The sequence below is a fragment of the Schistocerca americana genome, chromosome 5 (genome assembly GCF_021461395.2).
Source record: "Schistocerca americana isolate TAMUIC-IGC-003095 chromosome 5, iqSchAmer2.1, whole genome shotgun sequence".
Taxonomy (NCBI): domain Eukaryota; kingdom Metazoa; phylum Arthropoda; class Insecta; order Orthoptera; family Acrididae; genus Schistocerca; species Schistocerca americana.
In genome coordinates this window covers 510,209,200-510,235,247 of record NC_060123.1, presented here as the reverse complement: position 1 = coordinate 510,235,247, position 26,048 = coordinate 510,209,200, and the positions used below count along the sequence as shown (strand labels likewise).

At 41.3% G+C, this 26,048-nt stretch overlaps 1 long non-coding RNA gene across 1 annotated transcript; it reads left to right on the top strand.

Moving 5' to 3' along the window:
• Positions 1-14,287: 14,287 nt before the first annotated feature.
• Positions 14,288-25,729, top strand: LOC124616734. Its single transcript, XR_006979875.1, has 3 exons — positions 14,288-15,028; positions 15,268-15,363; positions 25,685-25,729. It is a non-coding gene; the product is annotated as an uncharacterized LOC124616734 (long non-coding RNA).
• The last annotated feature ends 319 nt before the right edge of the window (positions 25,730-26,048 follow it).

Sequence of the window (26,048 nt, the reverse complement as noted above, 5' to 3'; positions counted from 1 at the left end):
GACCAGCCTGTCGCCACTGCACTACCGCTGTCATCCCCACAAAGTGCACGAGACCCAAACATAAGCTGCTGGCAGACTGCTCACTTTCGCTCCTTGCAGCTATAGGTCTCTGCTCTCCAAGCGGGAATCTGTGGGGCCGGTGTAACACAGAATCACAAGGACGGTCGCGCGCCATTATTCGTCCATGAGTGCAGATTTTACAATTAGGCCAACTTTTGGCAATGGTGCAGCGCCCATGGATGTGGAAGGGACAAAGCGAAAGCCAGTGCGAGCTGGACCTCAGTGACGTGTGGACATTTACACCCCCAGCAGATTCTGTCAGCTAAGGACCACGTGAGTCGAGTGCAAAGCGTGCTCCCCACTGATATGTTCGCGAAGTTGGACAGGCACTAATCATTCCCTCCAATCTGTCATGTCCGTCATTGAAACAGCGCCCTAAGAGCAAGGGATAATTTACGCATTCGGCGGACACGCGTGCTTTCTCTCTCTGTGATCACAAGATCATACTATGCATCTGATCACTGAGGTGTGTGCACCCTCCAGAATGAGTGATCGTGCTAATTACCTCAGTCTCGCGACCATGACGTTTGAACATTTGAGACGATACTTCTGTAACTTTTTAGTGTACCAACTGATGCCAATAAATGTATTATTGACAATCACATGTTTCATCAATTACTGTCGATTGAGACTACACCCTGAATTTAGTGCGATGGACACAGTAGTAACAGCTGGCTCATTGCACAATGCACTCAAAAGCGGTGAAAATAACCCATTTCTCCCTTCAAAACAAACATATTTATAGCACAGTGACCTATCAGAACCTTGAATAACTCCAAAAATAAAAATGAAGCTGAACTGTTTAAACGAAAACCTTACTTTCTGATGTACCTTCAGAGTATTGTAGATAACAAAAAATTTAAAAATAGTACCCTTTGGAATTCAATATATATATATATATATATATATATATATATATATATATATATATATATATATATATATATATTGTCATGACTCCAGTTGCCAGATATTACAATGTAACTTGTAACTTAGTTGAGTTGGGTTGTTTTAGGGTAGGGGACCAGACAGCAAGGTCATCGGTCTCATCGGATTATGGAAGGACAAGGAAGGAAGTCCGCCATGCCCTTTCAAAGAATCCATGCGAGCTTTTGGCTGGAGGGATTTAGGGAAATCACAGAAAACTAAATCAGGATGGCCGGACGCGGGATTAAACCATCATTCTCCTGAATGCAAATGCAGTGTGCTAGCCACTGTGCCACCTCGCTCGGTTATAATTTACTATGAGATGGAATGGCATGTTATATAATTATATTAGATATTAGTACAAAGTCTGAAATATGGCTCAGAAAGATTTCAAAATTGGATTTATTAAGTATTTTAAACATAGCTGCGCAACAGCAACGGTTCCACGTAATAGGATTAAAAACAGCCGACCAGTTGCAAAGGATAAAGTAATCTTTACCTAGGTTTCGATAGATTTAAATCTATCTTCTTCAGAAGGCGGCAGTATTACATTAACATGGAGTGATATGTCATTATCGTTTTTACAAACATCTGCATAGCTCCATTAGTCCAAATAAAATATAGCCCTGAGAATAGGGTTTGTCAGACAAATAAAAATAAGTACATGGAAGTTGGAGAGCGCTCTCAGCCTATTTGAATTTTGGCGCCCCAAATTCCTAATTCCTGTACAATTAAACTAAGAAGAAAGTAGGTCCTACTACTTCAGTGTACTTTTGAATGAGACTTTTAATTTAGTATACTTAACAGAAATACTGCTTATTAGCCGATCTTTTTCACTGATATGTAGCCATTTCCCATCTAGGTAACTGTTCTTATATAATGTTTTGCAATCACACACACACTGACATCACAAAGGTCCACTTTTTCTTTGAGAAAGGCGGCAGTATTACATTAACATGGAGTGATATGTCATTATCGTTTTTACAAACATCTGCATAGCTCCATTAGTCCAAATAAAATATAGCCCTGAGAATAGGGTTTGTCAGACAAATAAAAATAAGTACATGGAAGTTGGAGAGCGCTCTCAGCCTATTTGAATTTTGGCGCCCCAAATTCCTAATTCCTGTACAATTAAACTAAGAAGAAAGTAGGTCCTACTACTTCAGTGTACTTTTGAATGAGACTTTTAATTTAGTATACTTAACAGAAATACTGCTTATTAGCCGATCTTTTTCACTGATTTGAAGCCATTTCCCATCTAGGTAACTGTTCTTATATAATGTTTTGCAATCACACACACACTGACATCACAAAGGTCCACTTTTTCTTTGAGAAATGTTATCCACCCATACACACATGAAGGTACTGTCAGTATTTTATGCCTTACGTACCTTAATAAAGTGTATTAATGCTTCTTGTTCCCTTGGCTCAGTCTGCCTTTTTGACATTTTAAGAGACTTTAACCTTAAACATGTACAGAAATTGTGTATATGTATCCTCCCCAATCTGCATCTTCTGTTTCTTTTGTCACTTCTCACTATATATTGTCTCAAAATACTTGCAATACTTTGGTGGTATTATAATGTTCTAGAAAAGAAAGGAGTTTGTTTACATTTGCACCTCTTTTTGACAAACAGAAACCTTTTAAAAGCTTATTGCGATGAGTTATTGACATAATGCTTGTAGGGATTGCAGCATCACCTTAGCTCTCTTTACAACCTGATCTGTGACATTACTCTTATTTTACATGCAATATGACTTAATTACCCTATCCTCCATGCTGTGTCTACTTTTGCAGTCTTCTGGGGGACAGGCATGGTACAAAACTTGCAGGTTACATAGGCACATCAAATTTAGCTGTAGTGCATATGGACCACATGATAACCAAACAAGCAAATTTCATTTAACTGCAGTCCGTAACTAGTGACCACATGTACACTGAGGATACATTCCTGTATAAGTATCAGCTACAAATATGTTTCACTTATATAGTAAACAATTTGTTAAGAGAATCCACAGGGTAGTTATTCATGTTGTTACTGATATAGTGACTTCGATTAAATTTTTCATGCTTCTGACACATTTGTTTTCTCTTTCTGGGATGCCTGTCCGGTCCTAGTTGGAGAGATTCCATGGAACAAAATAGTTTCCTTATAGTGTTCACATATTCATATGTGTGTGAAATCTTATGGGACTTAACTGCTAAGGTCATCAGTCCCTAAGCTTACACACTACTTAACCTAAATTATCCAAAGGACAAACACACACACCCCTGCCTGAGGGAGGACTCGAATCTCCACCAGGATCAGCCTTGTAGCGACGCTCCCGCGCGCTAATTCAAGCTCGCCGGTGTGTGTGTGTTTGTGTGCTGTGCGCGTGTGTCAGTGCAGTGCTGTGCGGTTGTAATTACTTTACGCGACGTTTGTGTAGTTCCGCGCCCAGCCTCTAGAGGCGCTGTGTTTTCTAGCTTTTATATACGTTCTGTTATTATTATTATTATTATTATTCCTTGTTGTTTGAGTTAGTGAGTAGTTCCGTGCCTCCTGACTTGTGTGGAGTACTGTTTCCTCTCCTAACTACGGAAGTTTCCGAGGATTAAGGATCCTCTGTATAGGCCGGAAGCAAATTTTATAGCTCCGATCTGTCCATGCATGCCGGGCGTCGTCAGATACGCGCTCGCAATAAAGTTATTGTTGCTCAACTGAAGGTCTTCATTCTTCTGAATCACGTTAAGCAAAGGTCGGACAGCCACCAGTTTAGCTGAACCCGACAAGTGGTGACCCCGACGTGATTCAAGCAGAGCCCGACGTGATTCAAGCAGAGACCGACGTGATTAAGAAGAAGCAGCCGTGAGCTACGCAAGTAACGAGCACATAATGACCGAACAGCAGGCCGTCTCCAGGATTGCAGTCCGTTTGTCGCCGTTCTGGCCCGACAACCCGGTACTCTGGTTCGCGCAGGCGGAGGCAAGTTTTAGCTGCGCTGGAATAACGGTCGAAGCAACTAAATTTGCGCTGATTGTGAGCCAACTCGACCAACGTTATGCAGCCGAGGTGCAGGACATAATCACAGCACCGCCCGAGGCTGGAGCTTATGTCAGCCTAAAATCAGAGTTGATTCGACGGGTGGCCGCGTCGCAAGAGGACCGGATACGTCAGGTTCTGACACAGGAAGAAATTGGCGACAGGAAGCCTTCTCAATACCTGCGACATCTACCCAGCAAAGTTGACACCGTTACTGTGCCAGACAGTCTGCTCAGAACGCTGTGGAGCAGTAGGTTGCCGCCGCAAATAAAAGCCATAATCGCCTCACAAACGGACATGCCGCTGGATGACGTGGCGCAGCTAGCAGACCGGATTCAGGAAGCGATCACACCGGCTCCGGTCAGCGCAGTCGCGGCGTTGGACAACATTGCAAACAGTACCGCGTCTGTAGCACAAGTCGACCATGATTCTCTCGCTGCCAAGGTTAAGCTTTTGTGCGCCCAGGTCAGTGCGCTGCTGGCACGTGACGACGACAATAATAGAAGAAGCCGATACAGACGGCGGCGTTCGAGAAGCAGATCTTCCGGCGGTACTACCACTCCGCAAGGCGAGGTACCATTGTGCTGGTACCACCGACGATTCGGCGATCAGGCAAGGAAGTGCACATCGCCATGCTCGCACCCAAACGCCACCGGCGGTCGACAATAGGCGCAACCGACTGCCAGTTATCCTCCAAGCGCCTGTTCGTTACCGATAGGAGTTCCGGCGTTAAGTTTTTAATAGACACTGGGTCGGACCTGAGTATCATACCACGAACAGCCATACATCGTTGCCGGCCGCCAACTGCCTTCCGTCTGACGGCTGCCAACAATTCTTCCATCGCAACATATGGCACACAGAGGATGGAGCTTAATCTCGGCCTACGTCGCGCGTACGAGTGGAATTTTACAGTGGCTGACGTCACGGAGGCGATCGTCGGGGCTGATCTCCTCGCGCACTACCACCTGCTGCCGGACGTCGCGAACGCACGCTTGGCAGACAGCGTCACTGGCTTAGCAGTCACGGGTTTCCGTCGCAACACCGCAACGCACAGTGCCAAGTTGGTCCATGCCACGGAGGGTGAGTACACTGAATTACTGCTTAACTATCCGAACTTGACCAGGCCGCCCGGCGCTCCCAGGTTCATACCACATGACACGGTGCACCACATTCAAACGACTGATGGTCCCCCAGTAGCATGCCGACCTAGGCGTCTCGCTCCGGACCGATTGAAGATAGCGAAGGCAGAATTTGACGCCATGATTCGCGAGGGCATAATGCGGCCATCTAAGAGCCCGTGGTCCTCCGCATTACATCTTGTTCCGAAGAAGGGTGGAGCTTGGCGCCCATGCGGTGACTAGACTAGGGTCTAGTGTAGCAGGGGATACAACCCGTCGGCTTTGAACAATGACGTCATTCCTTAGTCATAGATAGTAATGTCTTCACTTCGAGGAATAGATAATAAAGCAGTTCTGTGTTCTAATAAGCGCTATCATTAAAATAATTGAATGTGAATCTAAAAGCGATCGCTTGATATTAGATACAGATGCTTCAGTAGCTGATAGTGTTTTTTGGCTTTTTTTAAAAAAAATCTCATGAGATAGAATAAACTGATCCTGAATGAGACGAGGTACTGGCAGAAGTAAAGCTGTGAGTACCGGGCGTGAGTCGTGCTTCGGTAGCTCAGTTGGTAGAGCACTTGCCCGCGAAAGGCAAGGGTCCCGAGTTCGAGTCTCGGTCGGGCACACAGTTTTAATCTGCCAGGAAGTTTCATATAAACTGATCCTACTTTATTAAGCAATCAATAAAAAAACTAAACTAAAACATAACAGCAAAAGACAAATGAAACACAAAGGTTAAATAAACAATCAAAACATATAAAATGGAACAGGTTGCAAACGTCACGTACGTGGCATAAAAAGTTCTCGGTTTACTTGCCGCGTCAAATTTGGATAAAATCCCAAGCTTTCGATGACTACCTCCGTCATCTTCGTCAGTTTTACCCCTGACGAAGATGACGGAGATAGTCATCGAAAGCTTGGGATTTTATCCAAATTTGACGTGGCAAGTAAACCGAGAACTTTTTATGCAAGGATTCCGTCGCGAAAGACTTCGTAGTCGTAACGTACGTGTATTTCCACCTATTCGTAAGTAGGATCAGTTTATTCTATCTCGTGAGATTTTTTTTAAAAAAAGCCAAAAAACACTTATCAGCTGCCGAAGCATCTGTATCTTAGGATCAGTTTATTCTATCTCGTGAGATTTTTTTTTAAAAAAAGCCAAAAAACACTTATCGGCTACTGAAGCATCTGTATCTTCTAATGGGTGCGGGAGTTCCGACTCACACCCACCCACCTCAGTAGCTCAGTAGCTGATACGTGTTTTTTGGCTTTTTAAAAAAAAAAATCTCACGAGATAGAATAAACTGATACTACTTTATGTTAGTAATAGCGGAGACGAAATAAACAGCACATCTACAATTTGTATCCCGTGTTCCACTTAGGGTTTACTGAAGCGGAGGATACATCGTTCAGGTGAAGACCAGGACAGTAATGCTAGTGAAAACGAAGAAATCGCCTTACGACAAACTCGTATTCCGGACTGTACTTAAGCAACACACTTCGAATGACCTTTTAATTTGTATCGGGTTTCATTTGCGGTTTAGTGAAGCAGGGGATACATAGTTCAAGTGAACAACAGGACAGCAATGCTAGTTGAAACTAAGAAATCGACTACGCTGAACTTGTATCCCGTACTGCCATTAAGCAATACAGTTCGAAAGACTTTCGAGATACAACTGATATACATGTAACGTGATGTATTCTTTGCTAGTAATTTCATTCATTTATTTCCATTGTATTTTGCGGAGAAATACTAAGATACAAACACGCGATATCGTTAACGTGAAAATACTACTGGCCCTTACATATGTGAAATAAAGTTTATCTCTCTTGCATTCCTTTGTTTCTCAACATTCTCCTCAGCTCTTTCATCTTTGTAATACATGCTCTCTGGCGACTCGTGACGTCATTGTTCAAAGCCGACGGCTTGTATCCCCTGCTACACTAGACCCCCGTGGGGTCTAGCGACTTGTGACGTCATTGTTCAAAGCCGACGGGTTGTATCCCCTGCTACACTAGACCCCCGTGCGCTTAACGCGCGAACAGTGCCGGACAGATATCCCGTTCCGTTACTGAGGGATTATAATCACGCTTTACATGGTGCCACGGTGTTCACAGTTCTGGACTGCGCTAAAGCGTATACACAGATTCCGGTGGCCAATGACGACATTCCAAAGACTGCAATAATAACGCCTTTCGGTTTATTTGAAAGCAAATTTATGACTTTCGGTTTACGCAATGCCGCTCAGACCTGGCAAAGGTTTATAGACTCGGTCCTCCAGTGGCTGCCGTTCTGTTTCGCCAACCTGGACGATGTGTTAGTGTTCTCTGCTGACCGCGATCAACACCGACAACATCTGCGAGAGATTTTCGAGCGATTGGAGCGTTACGGTGTCGTCTTGAACGTGGACAAGTGTGTTTTTGGGCAGTCAGAGGTGACATTTCTTGGCCATAAGATTTCTGCTGAAGGCTCTCTTCCTCTGTCCGAGAAGGTGGACGCTATCTTGCAGCTACCCCGACCAACTACGATCAAAGAATTACGTCGTTTTTTGGGGAAGCTCAATTTTTATCGACGACACCTTCCTCACGCTGCGGAGCTGCAGGAACCTTCGACGGCGGCATTATCAGGCCCTAAAGTAAATAGCAAGTCTCTGATACAGTGGACAGAGGACATGTGTTCTGCGTTCGAGGCAACAAAGAGGAGCATGGCCGACGCGGCGCTTCTCGCACACCCACGGCTCGACGCGCCATTAGCAATTGTCGTAGATGCGAGCCAGACGGCGATCGGTGCCGCGTTACAACAATGGTCCGACAACGCATGGCAGCCACTGGCGTATTATTCCCACAAGCTTTCGCCTGCACTGAGAAAATGGAGCACATATGACCGTGAGCTCCTGGCAGTATACCAGGCAGTGAAATATTTTCGCCCCCAAGTGGAAGCGCGAACTTTCACGATATATACAGACCACAAGCCACTCACGTTCGCCTTCCGTCGGAATAGTGTCAACTGCTCTCCCCGTCAATTTCATCACCTTGAGTTCGTGGCCCAGTTTACTACCGACATTAGACATATTTCTGGGATCGACAACATTGTTGCGGATTGCCTTTCACCGATCAGCAGTGTTTCCAGTACCATAGACTTTCCTGCACTGGCACAGGCACAGAGAGACGACGAAGAACTCCTTGCCTATGTTAAAGACACGGCTTTCGCATTGCAACTGAAACTCGTTGATGTTCCGGCGGAAGATACACAGCTATACTGCGACGTTTCTCGCGGCCGACCTCGTCCCTTTCTGACGCCGGCTTTTAGAAGACAAGCCTTTGATATAGTACATGGATTGTGCCATCCCGGGGTACGCCCGACATTCCGCCTAGTATCGCAACGTTTCGTGTGGCCAGGCATGCAAAAAGACTGCCGCGAGTGGGTCCAATCTTGTCTTCAGTGCCAACGCTGCAAGATTAACCGCCATGTACACGCACCGATCGGCGATTTTCCGGATACCACCGCCCGCTTTGCCCACGTTCATTTAGATTTAGTCGGACCACTTCCACCTTCGAACGGGCAAAGATATCTGTTTGCAATGATCGACTGTTTTACACGTAGGCCGGAGGCAGTGCCGGTGGATAATATCACAGCAGACACATTAGCTTCCGCTTTTGCAATGACTTGGTTGGCAAGATTTGGATGCCCACTACATATTACCACTGACCGCGGACGGCAATTTGAATCAGACCTGTTCTCACAGCTGGCCAAGTTTTGTGGTTACACCCACCATAAGACCACAAGTTATCACCCAGCAAGCAACGGAATGATCGAACGCTGGCACCGTTGTTTGAAGGCCGCGCTGATGTGCCACGAAGAAACCTGGACAACCGCACTACCAGTGGTCTTGTTAGGCTTACGGACGACTTTCAAACCAGACCTGGGGTCGTCAGCGGCAGTACTGGTTTATGGAGAAACACTGCGCCTTCCTGGTAACTTTGTAGACGCTGATGCCACAGAGACAGTTGCTACTGGCCAGCCGGATTTCTTGCGACGATTGAGGGACCATGTATCAAAGATTCGCCCTCCGAAAGCCACACGTCATGGCAAGCCGCCCACTTTCGTGCACCAGGACCTGGAACAATGTCGTCACGTCATGCTCCGCACTGAGGGCGTTAAACCGCCTTTACAAGCTCCTTATTCTGGTCCATATGAAGTGCTACGGCGCAGTGCCCACACCATGGATATCCTAGTGAACGGCAAAACCACGACTGTTGCGTTGAATCGGGTTAAACCAGCGTATGTTTTTCCTGACACCCCACTAGCGGCACCTCGTCGTAGGCATCCATCTACCGCTGTTTCAGACACTGACGCCACATCTCCGGCGCCGGCTCTTCAACATCCGCCGCCCAACGCAGTACAACATCCGCCTCCTTACGTTGTTCCTCCTCCTCCGACGAGGACGACCCGTTCTGGACGTCGGGTGCACTTTCCGGCGCGGTATCTCGACGCCGACGCTCCGCTTCCGCCCGGGGGGCTGATGTAGCGACGCTCCCGCGCGCTAATTCAAGCTCGCCGCTGTGTGTGTGTTTGTGTGCTGTGCGCGTTTGTCAGTGCAGTGTTGTGCAGTTGTAATTACTTTACGCGACGTTTGTGTAGTTCCGCGCCCAGCCTCTAGAGGCGCTGTGTTTTCTAGCTTTTATATACGTTCTGTTATTATTATTATTATTTCTGGTTGTTTGAATTAGTGAGTAGTTCCGTGCCTCCTGACTTGTGTGGACGAGTACAGTTTCCTCTCTTAACTACGGAAGTTTCCGAGGATTAAGGATCCTCTGTATAGGCCGGAAGCAAATTTTATAGCTCCGATCTGTCCATGCATGCCGGGCGTCGTCAGATACGCGCTCGCAAAAAAGTTTTTGTTGCTCAACTGAAGGTCTTCATTCTTCTGAATCACGTTAAGCAAAGGTCGGACAGCCACCAGTTTAGCTGAACCCGACAGCCTCATAGTCCACGACTGCAGCGCCTTGACCACTCGGCTAATCCCGGGCGGCTCCTTGTACTGTCTATGCTCTACTTTCCTTCACTTCCTTGCCACTTGCTTCTGTTCCTCCACTTACTTTCCCAAGGCAAAAATATCACCAAACCTACAACTAAAGTAACATGACAGCACATGGAATACTCGCAATCAGCAAATACAAAATTAGGTTCTACTTCAGTTATCAGTATCCAATCTCTGTAGTATTTGGACTTCACTTGTACTATCTACATTACTTCAATACTGCTCATTTTCCTTCGTGCTATTTCTGTTAATAACGCATTTAAATTTTGACGTTGGTACGGTAGCTTTTCGTATTAACACCTCCACAAAAACTGTACACAATGTACAACATGCTGTAGAAGATTAAAAAGGTAGAAGTACAGCAAAGATCGTCAGAGAAAAAATATATTCCACTTTGTGCAAGGATTGCATCTCCTTGTGAGGCTGGGTTAACACACGCAAGTAAAGTGGCGCCACAGCTTGTGGCTTTCCGCATGGAATCGTGAGCTACCATTCACACAGGACAACTCTAATTCTACGTAGTTACACAGCTTTCAGTATGACATCATTTGAAATCATATGGGTGGCTACGAATGTTGTTGTTGTTGTGGTCTTCAGTCCAGAGGCTGGTTTGATGCAACTCCCAATGCTACTCCATAGTGTGCAAGCTTCTGAATCTCCCTGTGCCTACTGCTACATACATCCTTCTGAATCTGCTTAGTGTAGTCATCTTTTGGTCTCCCTCTACGATTTTTACCCTCCACGCTGCCCTCCAATACTAAATTGGTCATCCCTTGATGCCTCAGAGTATGTCCTTCCAAGCGATCCCTTCTTCTAGTTAAGTTGTTCCACAAATTTCTCTTCTCCCCAATTCTATTCAATACCTCATCATTAGTTATGTGATGTACCCATCTAATCTTCAGCATTCTTCTGAAGCACCACATTTCGAAAGCTTCTATTCTCTTCTTGTCTAAACCATTTATTGTCCATGTTTCACTTCCATACATGGCTACACTCCGCACAAATACTTTCAGAAACGACTTCCTGACACTTAAATCTATATTCGATGTTAACAAATTTCTCTTCTTCAGAAACACTTTCCTTGCCATTGCCAGTCTACTTTTTATATCCTTTCTACTTCGACCATAATCAGTTATTTAGCTCCACAAATAGCAAAACTCATTTACTACTTTAAGTGTCTCATTTCCTAATCTAGTTCCCTCAGCATCACCCAATTTAATTCGACTACATTCCATTATCCTCATTTTTCTTTTGTTGATGTTCGTCTTATATCCTCCTTTCAACACACTGTCCATTCCGTTCAGCTGCTCTTCCAGGTCCTTTGCTTTCTCTGACAGAATTACAATGTCATCAGCAAACCTCAAAATTTTTATTTCTTCTCCATGGATTTTAATTCCTACTCCAAATTTTTCTTTTGTTTCCTTTACTGCCTGCTGAATATACAGAGTGAATAACATTGGAGATAGGCTACAACCCTGTCTCACTCCCTTCCAAACCACTGCTTCCCTTTCATGCCCCTCGACTATTATAACTGCCATCTGGTTTCTGTACAAATTGTAAATAGCCTTTCACTCCCTGTATTTTACCTCTGCCACCTTAAGAATTTAAAAGAGACTTTTCTAGTCAACATTTTCAGAAGCTTTGTCTAAGTCTACAAATGCTGAAAAAGGAGGTTTGCCTTTCCTTAATCTATTTTCTAAGATAAGTCGTAGGATCAGTATTGCCTCACATGTCCAACATTTCTATGGAATCCAAACTGATCTTCCCCGAGGTCGGCTTCTACCAGTTTTTCCATTCGTCTGTGAAGTATTCGTGTTAGTATTTTGCAGCAGTGGCTAATTAAACTGATAGTAGAGTTCTGTCAGGGCTGGCTCTCCCAAGGCTATCAGTAGTTCTAATGGAATGTTGTCTACTCCTAGGGCCTTGTTTCGACTTAGGTCTTTCAGTGCTCTGTCAACTCTTCATGCAGTATCATATCTCCCTTTTCATCTTCATCTACATCCTTTTCCATTTCCATAATATTGTCCCCAAGAACTGGGTTTCCATCTGAGCTCTTGATATTCATACAAGTGGTTCTCTTTTCTCCAAAGGTCTCTTTAATTTTCCTGTAGCCAGTATCTATCTCACCCCTAGTGATATATGCCTCTACAACCAACCTTAAATTTGTCCTCTAGCCATCCATGCTTAGCCATTTTGCACTTCCTGTCGATCTCTTTTTTGTGACATTCGTATTCCTTTTTGCCAGCTTCATTTACTGCGTTCTTATATTTTCTCCTTTCATCAATTAAATTCAATACCTCTTCTGTTACCCAAGGATTCCTATTAGCCCTCGTCTTTTTACCTACTTGATCCTCTGCTGCCTTCACTATTTCATCTCTCAAAGCTACCCATTCTTCTTCTACTCTATTTTTTCCCCCATTCTTGTCAATCGTTCCCTAATGCTCTCCCTGAAACTCTCTACAATCTCTGGCTCTGTCAGTTTATCCAGGTCCCATCTCCTTAAATTCCCACCTTTTTGCAGTTTCTTCAGTTTTAAACTACAGTTCATAACCAAGAGATTGTGGTCAGAGTCCACATCTGCCCCTGGAAATGTCCTGCAATTTAAAACCTGGTTCCTAAATCTCTGTCTTACCGTTATATAATCTATCTGAAACCTTCCAGTATCTCCAGGCTTCTTCCATGTATACACTTTCTTTCATGATTCTTGGACCTAGTGTTAACTATGATTAAGTTATACTTTATGCGGCTTCCTCTTTCATTCCTTACCCCTATTCCATATTCACTTACTATTTTTCCTTCTCTTCCTTTTCCTACTATCGAAATCCAGTCACCCATCACTATTAAATTTTCGTCTCCCTTCACTATCTACATGATTTCGTTTATCTCATCATACATTTCATCAATCTCTTCTGTCATCTGCGGAGCTAGTTGGCATATAAACTTGTACAACTATGGTAGGTGTGGGCTTCATATCTATCTTTGTCACATTAATGCATTCACTATGCTGTTTGTAGAAGCTTACCAGCATTCCTATTTTTTTTATTTGTTATTAAACCTACTCCTGCATTAACCCTATGTGATTTTGTATTTATACCCCTGTATTCACCTGACCACAAGTCTTGTGCCTTCTGCCACCGAACTTTACTAATTCCCACTATATCTAACTTTAACCTATCTATTTCCCTTTTTAAAGTTTCTAACCTACCTACCCAATTAAGGAATCTGACATTCCACACTCCGACCCATAAAACGCCAGTTTTCTTTCTCCTGATAACAACGTCTTTCTGAGTAGTCCCCGCCCGGAGATCCGAATGAGAGACTATTTTACCTCTGGAATATTTTACCCAAGAGGATGCTATCATCATTTAACCATACAGTAAAGCTGCATGTTCTTGGGAATAATTATGGCTGTAGTTTCTCCTTGCTTTCAGCCGTTTGCAGTACCAGCACAGCAAGGCCGTTTTGGTAAGTGTTACAAGGCCAGATCAGTCAATCATCCAGACTGTTGCCCCTGCAGCTACTGAAAAGGGTGCTACCCATCTTCAGGAACCATAAGATTTTAGAATCTTTTTGTAACAGTTGATATAGGTGTTTCGAATGTCTAATTTTTGATTTAACAGCTATCACAACACACTAGGGAGGTATTTCAAGCATATAATCCACAAGTTATACAATGCTAGGTCTCACAAATCATGAAGTTTATACGACTCGCTTTTTTGGTTACTTAGATTCAGTTTATTTATTTATCCCTCCAAATATCTTGTGGCATACGTCATCTGTATGCAAATATTGACCCCCCCCCCCCCCCACACACACACTCTACTGCAGAAAATCAAATACAGATTGCTGTTCTTGTAGTTCCACTAGCTGTGAAAGTGTACCTGCCGACTATTCTTTTCACGATTTTCAGTAATAAAATTAAAATACAGTGAAATCGAATGGACTACAGCAGTACTTATTCCACGACAAGTGCGACAGACTGCTCGTTTTACAAAATACTGTCCCAGGGAGCAGTTGTGGAAAGTGGCGTAGTACAGTACAACCACAATGAAGTAGAACCCTTGGTGGCATGACAAACGTTGCATCTCTTGAGCTATGCCAGTGAAACCTGAGAACTCACACATGCAACAGCATTGCAAATGCAGTATGTCACTAGCTGAGGCGACAATTTTGTTGCGTCTGTGAATCTGGCGGAAGGGCTACTGTTGAAATGTGGTACATTTATATCGACAGTAATGACTGTGTCAAGAGGGCTCTCAACAATTAGTTTTATATGTATGTAAAATAGTCGGGAACATCCTTTATTATGCTTGATCTTGCCCTTAACAGCTTCAATTACTGCTAGTTTCTTAATTCGTATACCACATTCCAATTTGTTTGTACAATGGTTACTGTTTTCTGCTTCCTCATTTTCTTTTTGCTTTTTTTACGCTAGCTCTTAGTTCTCTTGCAATACATCTTCAAGGAACCGACAAGATGAGTTTAATAGGACGCCGTAGTATGAGTCAGTGTGTAGAAACCTATCTACAGAACATAAAAACTGCAACTGGCGCCATAACATTGTGCAAATTATTAGCTGATATCAATTTCAATTTCTTTGATAGATTGGCAAAGATAATACAACTTATTAAAAAAAATATTGTTTTGTTTACAGTGGGTTAATACTGTAGTTAATTTGCGAGATCCTCTTCAAAATATTCAAAGAATCATACGGACCTTCATAGCATAGTAATTCAGATAGCCCTTTAAGTTGCATTACTTACTACTGACCACTAAGAGCGATGTCATGACAAATCCACCTAATAATGTATAACTTTTACCAACTGTTCCGGTTGATTGCTATCAACTAACCAAAGTAAGCGTCGCTTGTGTAACTTGGCCTAAATCGTTATTGTTTGTAAGATAAAATAGCTGTCGGCGGAAAAGCCGGCGTTGAAATACTTAAATCGGAGTTGTGCAAACGTTTTGCTTCATGGGCAGATCTCAACGTGATGGACGAGCAGACGAAAAGTGTAAATCATTCATTTTGTTGGTGTTCGTAAACACTTACAATAATATATTCAAAAACTTTCATAAGGCTGTTTTATTTTGCAGATTCGAGACTTCGTAATTATGTACAACAAAATTTCGGAACATTGCTTCAGGCGTTGTGTAACGTCATTTAATGACCGTGAATTGAGCGCAGATGAGGTAACTTTCCCATAAAATATGTGTCGTATATTCATTGCACAGAAATGTTCCCATTTGGTAACCTGATTCAAGGGCTATTAGCTGTGATACAATGAAGTGCAAACTGTTAATTCATGTGTTGTTGATACATCTGACCAAATTAATTGTGGCCGTGCGGTTCTAGGCGCTTCAGTACGGAACCGCGCTGCTGCTACGACGCAGGTTTGAATCCTGCCTCGAGCATGAGTGTGTGTGTGTGTGGTGTCGTTAGTTAGATTTACGTAGTTCAAAGTCTAAGTCTAGGGACTGCTGACCTCAGATGTCAAGTCCCATAGTGGTTAGAGCGATTTGAACCAAATTAATTTTCGCTAACACTTTTTGGACATTTAACTGTCGAAACACAGGGATGGAAAGGGGGGGGGGGTGTTATCCATTCCATGTCCACCCTTGCAGTACATCGAGCGACTGTGCAACAAATCATGTTGTGGGGAAGGATAGCGATCAGATAACATTTTCAATTGGCCATGTTTCTTTTGTTTACAGTAATTTTCTAGGTGTTTGATTACACGACATTAAACATATTTTTTTCTTTAATACTACAGCTTCTCGCAGTTACTTTTGTTTTGTTTGATTTCTGTGCATGGTTTTTAAGTCTCTCTTTCTAAGGGTTGTTGCAGTTGGCCACTTGGTACTAAATAAAATGACTGAGACATATGCATCATAATCAGTTGAGTTACAAAATGTTCTCCACATCTCTCATATAAGCAAATTTTGAATATTTCAATACTGCGGAAGTGTTCAGCCCAAATTGTAACATGTATTTACCATCCATTTGTGAGTGGTTTTCCTGTGACTATGGTTTGTAGAAATGATTTTTTTTTCTTTCCTGTTGTGCCCTAGTACATTCAACAAGTACCATAGGGTAGTTATATTTACCTGTTGAATTGTCCTACCAAAAGACCATCACAAGATGCTCACAAAACATTTGTGTGTGTGTGTGTGTGTGTTGTCTTGTAGTCAATTTGTTTTTGTGCTTAAAGCTCTTTATGTTTTGATGTACTGGTGTGCACTTCACTTGGTACACCTGGCAAATCACACTTTTTGTTCTGTCATGTATTAAAACTTTTCCCCATTATGCGGATGGGTGGAGTGTAGGAAGAATGCACCATATGGCTTAGTCCAAGTTGTTATCTGCTGTGTATTATTATTAAAAAAATCTTAAATGTAGCTGCAACTTCAGCAACTATTGTGTCAGTAAACTTGGAGACGTTGGAGGGGGGGGGAACAGTTGGGTTTATTGGCACCTCTGCCCTAAGTTTTGACAATTTTAAAATTGTCTTCTTCAGAAAGTGTAATAGGCCTTGTTACATCAAATGCTGATTAAGTAAATTGAATAAAGTCACATAGCTCTTGTAATATTCGATTTCCATTTTATGAACACAAATAATCACAAGTTGTGACTTAGGATTGCAGCACTATAGTATTACAGGTATGCAGACCAAAAACCAAATGCAGTGGCCCATTAACATAAGGCCCTTTTTGACATAAAAGTTGACTTGTATACAGCTGAGCACAGTGATGCCATCAGAATTACAGCGGTATGTGTATACAGCAGAAGTTGAGTCAACTTTTACATCAACAAGGGCCTTATACAAATGGGCGATTACATTTGATGTTTGGTCTGCACACCTTTAATACTATAAGGCTGCAGTGCTGAGTCTTAGCTTGTGATTATTTGTGTTCATAAGATGGATCTTGGATATACACACACATACACACACACACATACACACACACACATACACACACACACAGAGTCACAGTCACAAAGTACAACCCTTCTATAAGAATGAATAGGTAAACTGTTTATGGTCACAATTCCTGTGTAGGCTAGTTTATTAGTGCCCATTCTGATTTGATAGTGTGCATGTTGCACAGTAGAGAAAACTGTATTTGACCTCATAAATGAAGTTGTTGCTCAGTCTTATTTTTTACCGTGCTGTAATATTAAATATGCACATTACTATCCTTGCTCCCTCTCCCCTACCTTCATTATTTGTTGAAGTTGTATCTCAGCAACAGATGAATGAATTCACACACTCAGATGAACAAGCATTAAATGATATGAACTTTGATACTTACTATTCAATGAACATCTTCAGAATGGCAGTTTGAAATTTTGGAGAGTTTCTGGTCACACAAGCATTTATGCTTCTTGTTGAAAGTACAAAATCTCTGGTAAAAGATACATAGTGTAGACCCCTTGAATTTTTGCAAAATTTATGTATGATATACATACTTGAGGTACATTAAAACACCCATCAGATACTTGTCCATTGCTTAATATAGGTTTTTAATTTACTTTAGGGTTTGTTTTTGTAACAAAAAGTTATTAAGTGTGGCATTGCGTGTTGAATGTGATGCAAATGAAAGGATTAGTAACCCTACAGTCTGTTACTGCATCCTTTATTTGGTACTCACATGGTTGGCTGTGCCAACTCACAACCAACTTATCACCTTCCACCCTAACCTAGATGTCAGGCTATGCAACAGATCAATCTCAGCACAACTGAGTTTTCAGAAGGGATGGGAGGTGAATGTGGGAGGTAGATTTGACCAGTATCATGCTTTAATTGGATTTCTACCTGTGTGAAGTATGTGTGTGTGGCTTGTAAACAATCTGCAAAAGCATAGTGAATTTCTTGCAGTCTCCAGTTTCTTTTGTGCTCCTTGAATGAAGTACAGCGTGATCTCCTTGTGATAGGTAAGTAGTATGAGCCACATTTGTTACAGTTGGTCTCATAAAAGCCACTTCCACAACAGTTTGACTTTATGATAAAAATGGATGGAATAGTGTAATGAGACTCTTATATTACAGTATTAGTTTCGGACAGCAGTCTCTTTGTTAATGTGCATGTTGATATGTTTGATGAATATGCTTTGTCAATGGGTTCTTCCGTTTGCTGTTTTTTCTGATCCATGATATCATCATTGTCAGTCATTTTTATTGTTAAATGACATGGACTCTCCAATTACCGAGGTCAGGTATCTCTGAAAGATATTCTTCCATGAGGAATGGTCTTAGGTAATATTCAGCTAGTAGACTCAAGTGATTTCTGCAAATCTTGCCCCATCGATCTGGCAGGCTTCTGCTTGGTCTATTTGTCTGTCTGCCTCTGTCTCCTGGACCTCGTTCCAGCCCTGCCTCTGTTGTTCATCAGTTGTTGTTTCTTCTTGCAACATGGTCGGGCCATTGCCATTTTATAATGGCTGTTCTCCAGGATTTGGTAATTTACTTGATGTCTTTTACCATTTTCTTGTATTTCCTTGTAAATTATAACACAGATCTTCCCACCCCTTTTTGTGCAATTCTAAGTTTCCCTCTTGTATGTTCATAAAGTGTCGAAGTATTACAGCTGTTAGTCGAAATGGGAAGGACACACACTGATCAAAAACTTTTTTGCCAGTTTTACTGCCATGGTTTATATGCAGATAGCTGCATGTCTCCCACATGCTTATCAGAGTAGCTTGATGCGTTGAAAGATTTCCTATCTTATGTCTCCTGTCATACTTACAAGTTGGCCAAGACCGATGTATCTTCTGACATTGTCAAGTAGTGTGTTTTTGAGTTGTACATTTCCCATTGTGCTCTATTTATTAAATATACTTGAGGTTTTGCAAAATGTTTGTTTAGTTCCACTGTCTGACTTTCTGAGGTGAGATCCGATACCAGTGTCTGTAGTTCTTCAAAATAATTTGCCGATGATACATCACCATCTGCAAATCTTGGGTTGTTAAGTCTCATCCAATTGATTCTGATTCCTTTATCTTTACATCCCTGTTCTGACTTGACAATTTTCAGGATACCAGATAACAACTTTGGAGCGATGGGATCTGTTTTACTCCTCTGTGAATTGGACACTCTTGTGTTGGTTCCCCAACACTAGCAAAAACTGTTAAGTTTTGTGTATTGTACACAATTTTAATATAGATCACCACCACCCCTTGCTCAGGTAAGGCTTCCACAAGAGTAGGTTGAACAACTAAAACAACAGTCTCTTCAAATTTTACAAAATCAAACAATGGAAACTCCAGGTAGGAATATCAGCAGTGTAAGAAAAGACAGATTGCTACTTACTATAAAGATAAGATCCTAAGTTGCCTACAGGCACAATTAAAACACAACTACACAAGCTTTCAGTTTCAGCCTTCATCAGATAAAGGGAAACACACAACATTCATTCACACAAGCAAACACATCTCACACATGCTTGACCACCACCTCTGGCAGCTCAGGGCCAAGCTGCAGGAGTTGGTGATCATGTGTGCATGCTTGTGTGAATGAATGGTGTGTTCTCTTTCTGACAAACACTGATGTGTGAGTGTCTTAATTGCGCCTGCCTGCAACTTGACGTATTATCTTTACAGTAAGTATCAATCTTAACTTTTCTTACATTGTTCAAATTTTACAAAAGTTGTACATCGAGGCGCCAAATACTCATTTGCTATGCTTATCAGTTCCCATAGAATGAAAATATAATCTAGCAACCACATCAGCGGCAGCCATCCGCCTATCGAATTACAGCCAAGTGTTACTCATGGGCCATGATTGCCCAAATAGAAGCCTTCAAACAACCACTTACACCCCTCTACCACATGGAAAGAGTTTAATGGTGAGAGGAAGAGCATTTTCATAAAATCCCAAAACACATATGGGTTATACGTCACACATTCCTTATATAAACTAGTGGCACGAAAATTGCCCAAGTCCTACCTATGCTATCCGGATACCTGAGAGCTCTAGATTTTTTAAAAAACAAAAAATTAAAAGTGTTAAAATTGTAAAGTCTAAAATCAATAAAATAAACCATTGTGTAACCAAGGACCATCCAAAGGGTATGGTGGTGAACAAATCCGTTTATGCCAATCTATCTGCCCATCTAATTTTCCCTGTATGACAGACTAGCCAACCACTCAACAAAAAAAACCTAGCCTATCATAACAGTACGTGCACAGACCACCACCAGCTCTTATAAAATACACTATCTTACTTCTCATGAGGGGATAATAGACACAAAGTTCAAAATAGTATCTGTTCAAACAAGCCAAAAAACCAGTTGTTCCCACTGGAAGCCTGTTCATTAAAGACTGGGTGGGCAGTATGCTGTATACGCGCGTAGATCTCCAAATCTTTAAGGTTATCTAAAATCTTCCCTTTTGGTTCTAAATGCAGAATCCTTAGGCTATCTTCTATCGGGGCCAGCTTATGGCCAGTCTCCCTCATATGGCACTCCAGCCCACTATTATTACTGTAGTTATGCTCTCTAAACCTTGTGGCAAAATCCCTACCTGTCTGGCCAATGTATGTCCCAGCACATCCTCCACACTTAATTTCGTATACACCGGACTGCTTAAACTTATCTGTTTTCCCTTCCTCCTTATGTCGCAATATTCCCCCCAACTTCTTCCTTGTATGGAAGCCTACATGAACGCCAGCCTTCCTGAAGGCTCTAGTTATTTTTTGGCAACATGGTGCAACATATTCCATTGACAAAAAGTTACTATTTAATTTTTTGCAGCCTGACTGCCACCTCTTGCCGAGAATTTTAGCTACAAATTCTCATACAAATTTTTCCGAGTACCCATTAGCCAGTCCTATCCTTACAATCATTTCAATCTCCCTATCAGTGGCTTCTTTGCTCAAATTAAATCTGTATAACCTGTTGAACATTGACGAAAAGAACGCCTTGAGTTTATACAGTGATATGAATGTGCCGCTTACCTTACATGCCCTGCAAGGCAAGAAACATGGAACTTGGCGCTGTGGAGAGATTTTTTGGACGCACTGTATAATAACTATAATTAAGGAACTTACAAAGAGAAAAAGAACAGAAAAATGTGGTAAGAGAAGAAACATATCTTAAGAATTAAAGGTAGCAAAATTGGAACTGTAGAATGTGGTGTATGTGGACTTGGTGAGAAGTCAAGGGTAACCGCCAATGTTTCAAGAGACAAGCTGTTAGTTTAACACACAAACTGGGAATACTTCTCGTATGTTACATGGCATGTCATTCTCCAGTCAAACGATAGAAAGAGTTGTGGTATGAGGGGAATTTGGAAGTAATTTAGTATGTTTGAGGAGGTGCCTTGTCAGTGTTGTTGTTTTGCGAATGCTATATTTCAGAATTGATTGCAAAGCTGTCCATAAAATAAACAAGAGGAGCTATAAGCACTCCTGTGTTACCGCCAGAATCCAGTTCTCTCTAGGAAGGTGTTATCTGAGCATTGTGTGGTGTGTTGGTATTCCATCTTATATAAAAATTTTGACGAGATCAAGAAGTTGTCACTGTTTTGCCCTGGTAGGATATCACAATAATCAAAGATGGGCCGAATTAGCTCTTGAACTATTTTTCCTTCTGGTGTACCTTGAATTTGATACAGCAAAAATATTTTTCTTAGCACATGGACCCATTAGACTTCATGGTTTGGAGAAATAGTTGTTAAATTTTCCAATAAAATTTGTATTTCTGAGATGAACTGAGACTTACTGCTCCAACAACACCTCCCCCTCCCCAAACTATTTTCCTAGTCCAAATCCCCCACACCCAGACTCCTAAGACTTTTTAGGGTATACCTAATATACCAGAGCCTGCTGGTTCTCATGGTCTTGAAAAATTAACGTGTTAGATAGCTACAAGGCTGGTATTATTCTGGATCTTACAGTGCACAATGGGGCATAGTTATCATATTGATTGAGAAGTCTGCATGTGAAATGGAGCTCATTTTTCTGTTGTTATGGAAAGAGTTTGCTGTCAATTTGCAATAAAATGTTGGAAGCTTCCGGTAATAATTTAAGCATATTTATATGATTCAAATCCCAATAGAAATTAATTTGTGTTGTTTTTTTTATGGGCACACCATATTGAGGGTGTTTCAAAAATAGTTACAAAATTTGGGGATAGGTTCCTTACACCAAAACATAAAAAAATTTCATATAAAAATATGTCCTAAATCCTTAATTTTCAAGTTATTCAGTAAGCATTCTCAGTTGCACTCAGATTACTCAAGAACTAGATGATAACACGAATAACAGCTGCAACACACATGCAACACTATTACCTCCACCCTACCTCTGCAGGTCCACAGGACACATGCAGACGAGATTTGAATGTGCTGCCAACCTTACACACCCTGCAAGGTGAGATGGAAGACGCTGTGGAGAGACTTAGCGGATGCACGGTATAGGATGTTTCAAAAAGATTCACAATTCTACATGTGAGTTACAGATTCACGTGTAGTCATTTTTAACTCCTTCTTGTCTGTGTGTTCTACAGTTCTGACATGGGTGCGTACAACCCTAGTTGTTCTTGCATCCTAAAACAAAACAAACAATCACATAAAAGAAAATATTTAGCTCTGGTATAATGTAAATAGTTTAAGGGTAAAGGAGACAGACACCTACCGAGTAATGAAAGTATGACACACAAAAAAGAATGAAAATGTCAATATCTTTCATGTGAATCTTTTAACAATGTAGAGTGCTCTCTCCTACACACACACACACACACACACACACAAACAAACATTCCTGTGCAACTACATTGTATCAGCTGAATGCACAATGCTGGGACTCTCTTAAGTTTGCCAGGTAGAGACATGGGTGAGAGTAGAGGGAGGGAGGAGAGGAATGCAGGAGGGAGCAGCAGCATTTGTACAACATAGGAATGCAATGTTCAGGCACCAGAGCTGTTGGGTTTGTGTAGTGCACAAAACTATGCAAAAGAGTGGATTGTGAGACGGTGCAGAACACAGAAAGATGAGAATGTTGGTTGTGGAAAGTGCATTACTTAGATTGAGGCTGGGAGGATTACAGGAATGAAGGGTGTGTTGCAAGGATAACCCTCATCTATGTACTTAAGAAAAGCTGGTGCTGGAGGGAAGGATCCATTGAACTCAAGCATGTTGTGCTCAGCAACTTGTTCTTCTAATGAGGGGCCAAGTCTGTACTTAGCCACAGTTTGCTGGTGGCCATTCATTTGGTGGTCATGCTTACATAAAAAGCTGTGCAGGAATTACAGCGGAGCTGGTATATGACATGGCTGTTCTCACATTGCTCAAGGACAATTTCCTGCTCATCCATAACCATCCTGAAAATAGAAGCACCACATTAAGAACAAAAGACCATAGTTCTTAATGTTACTCAGGAACACATTAACCAACTTCTCCACTAGAAATCCAGTGGCAAAACAAGTGAATTTAAAGATGTAATCCATGCAAAAAAGTCACACTTTTATGGATGACTTCCAGCATAGATGACTACTGGAACACACAAAAATATGGCATTTTTGACATACATTAAACATCTTCCATCATTTCAATTTGGAATGTAACGTGTTGGAACTGAGTAGTACATGCACCGGTCTCATTTTTTACTAATTATTGTAGCACAATTCTTAATATTATTTTCTTAGTTTTGCACAATGGAACAGTTTCTTGCTTAGTCCTTATAGTACTCATAAAAATTTATACGTCTTGAGTGGTGAAAACGTTTTCCTTACATCTGGCATATTCACAGTAATTACTAAGCTGTTACTTATATTTAGACAGAATTGGGCTTGTAAGATATAGTCCCAGTGGTTTCCTGTGTGCCAAGTATACTTGATGAAGTCCATTAAACGTAGCAATGCAAACTGATAATGCACAAATGTCTGAAGTTTTAGGATTCCTGTTCTCTTACAAACCTGAAGTGGCAAAGAGCTATAAGCAATTATATTATCTGGCAGTTTCCTGAAAGATTCACGCCATTGAAGAAATCTTTATCGAGAGATTGGACCACAGGTTGTTTTGGGAGGAGTCTGACATATATTGACAGTCTGTCTGTTGTTTTGAAAGGCAGGTGTCATTATGTCCGAGTAAAGAGTCCAACAAAAGCAATGGAGTATTTCTTTCGGGTGGTAAGAAACATTTCAGATTAATTGTTGAAAATTACCCTTTGCCATTTTCCAATTTTGATATGTCAGTTACAAGATTGGTGGATGTAAAGAGTCCTTTTTTTAAAATTTTTGGTAACTACCTTGAGTTGAGATTCATGAAAAACAGATATTGATGTGGAAATAGTAATTCACTTATACTTCTCACTGACAGTATTTCATACCAGTGTCATAGCGTTCACAGATTTAACAACTGACTCTTTGTGCTGCAAAAGTGCAGTTTGCCAAAGATTCCTTCTCGAAATCAGATTTGTTAATATTATACATAGCAGGCTTCATTTTTGCATCAGTTAAGGGTTTCTCTATTGTATTATCGATTAATGGCATTTCGTCGCTGTGTTTATTTGAAGTAAACTTTGTAATTCCACATGTGTTCAGTTTCCTGCATCTGCTTAACCAAAGCAAAGAAAACTAGAAACCATTTTCATCTCAATTGCAGTTCAAAGAGCACCTAGTCTCTGGTCTCCATCAGTAATGGTACGTTGTCTTCCATATGGGGTACTAAATGTTTTGAGTAGATTGCCTTTCACACTTTTCCGAGTTTCGTTTTGGTACATATTTGTTTCTTTGTGTCATTCTTTTCATTTAGCCAAAAATCTACAGCCTTTTCCTTGCCATAGAAAGCTATTGCATACTCTGGACTCTTACTGGCACAGCTGTCACCCCTCAAACATTTTGATGCTTTGTTTGATTTTTTGAGTTCCAATCAAAATGTCCACTTTGTTTGGATGAATGTCCCAGAAATCAATCAGAAAAGCACATTTCAGCTTCCAGTTGTAGTGAGCGATTTCCCATCGTATACAATGTTCTTCACATTTCACCTGTCCAAGATAGAGACCATTAACTGGATTCCACATTATGTCAAACTTTTGAACCTGCACCAAAAGATTCTATTAGCAAGCACATATTTTTAAAAAACAAAAAAAAAATGAACACAAATTTAGTTTTATCTACAGTTGACACCAGAACTGCAGAAGGAACAGGTAACTATTGATGTTTCTTGATGCTAACAGTCACTTGATAGCTTACGTAATGATTTGTGTCTTTATCCATATATGGATGTGCTACCTGGTGAGGAAGGCCATTGGTAATTTTAAATAATATTTTTTTTTAAAATATTTGCAGTGTGTTTTATTAGCTAAAATTGTGACATGGAATGTGTCTGGTTGTATTCTTCCTACAAAGAAGAATTCAGGGTAGTTACAGCATGTCAGGTGAGACCATTCCCTTGTTACCTTTAGTGTCATTTTTTACTTGTTTGTTGCCTCATGTTACATTTGAATTCATCCCCTTTATGATTGTGGTGATATTACTGAAGATCATTATTCATATTTCAAAACTGTTTCTTACAGGTTACATGTGTGGAACGCTGTGCAGCCAAAGAAATATCGTTAAATAACAGGTTTATTAAAGTCTTCCTTTCTGTAAGAGAAACAATGAAACCAATGTAAAATGTTGCAACTGTGATACATGAATTACTTTGTAACAGAAAATGAGGATAAAACTAGTATATCAATCATCTCTCATTGTAATGGTAGTCATACATGCAAGTGGATTTTAGCACTGTGAAGATAATAATCATTTGAAATAAAACTATTTTTTACTTGCTTAACACACAGTGTATCTTATTATCTTGAAACAAATGTGGTAACTTGGGAACTCTTTTCCTTTCAAGACCATTTTTAATTTGAGGTCATTACTTATATTGTAACTTAA